Consider the following 452-nt stretch of genomic DNA (forward strand, 5'->3'; position numbering starts at 1 on the left):
TATTTAGACGCCTAAACGATACAAATTCAAATCGTTGGTTATATTTAGACGCCTAAACGATATAAATTTAAATCGTTGGTTATATTTAGACGCCTAAACGATACAAATTCAAATCGTTGCTTATATTTAGACGTCCAAACCAAATAAATTCGACTTGTTTGGTTTTAGATTTATTAAGCGCTTTACGGCACTTGCAACACAATAAGGTCATATAAGTGCCGAAGACTTGGGGTGTTACAAGAGAGTAACAAACACACAATACAGTGGAACTCGGATTCAACGAGGTCGCCGGGCCTAACGTAAAATCTCGTTGAATCCGAGAATTCGTTATAGCAAACAAGAGGTTTTGTATAGATAATTACAGGCACTGAGCAAGTAATGTATAAAGAGAAGTCACAAGTAGTGCCTGAAATGCCTGCATATTATGAGTTGGTAAAAAAAAAAAGAAGAAC

Source organism: Aplysia californica, unplaced genomic scaffold, assembly GCF_000002075.1.
Source record: "Aplysia californica isolate F4 #8 unplaced genomic scaffold, AplCal3.0 scaffold00441, whole genome shotgun sequence".
NCBI classification, from domain to species: domain Eukaryota; kingdom Metazoa; phylum Mollusca; class Gastropoda; order Aplysiida; family Aplysiidae; genus Aplysia; species Aplysia californica.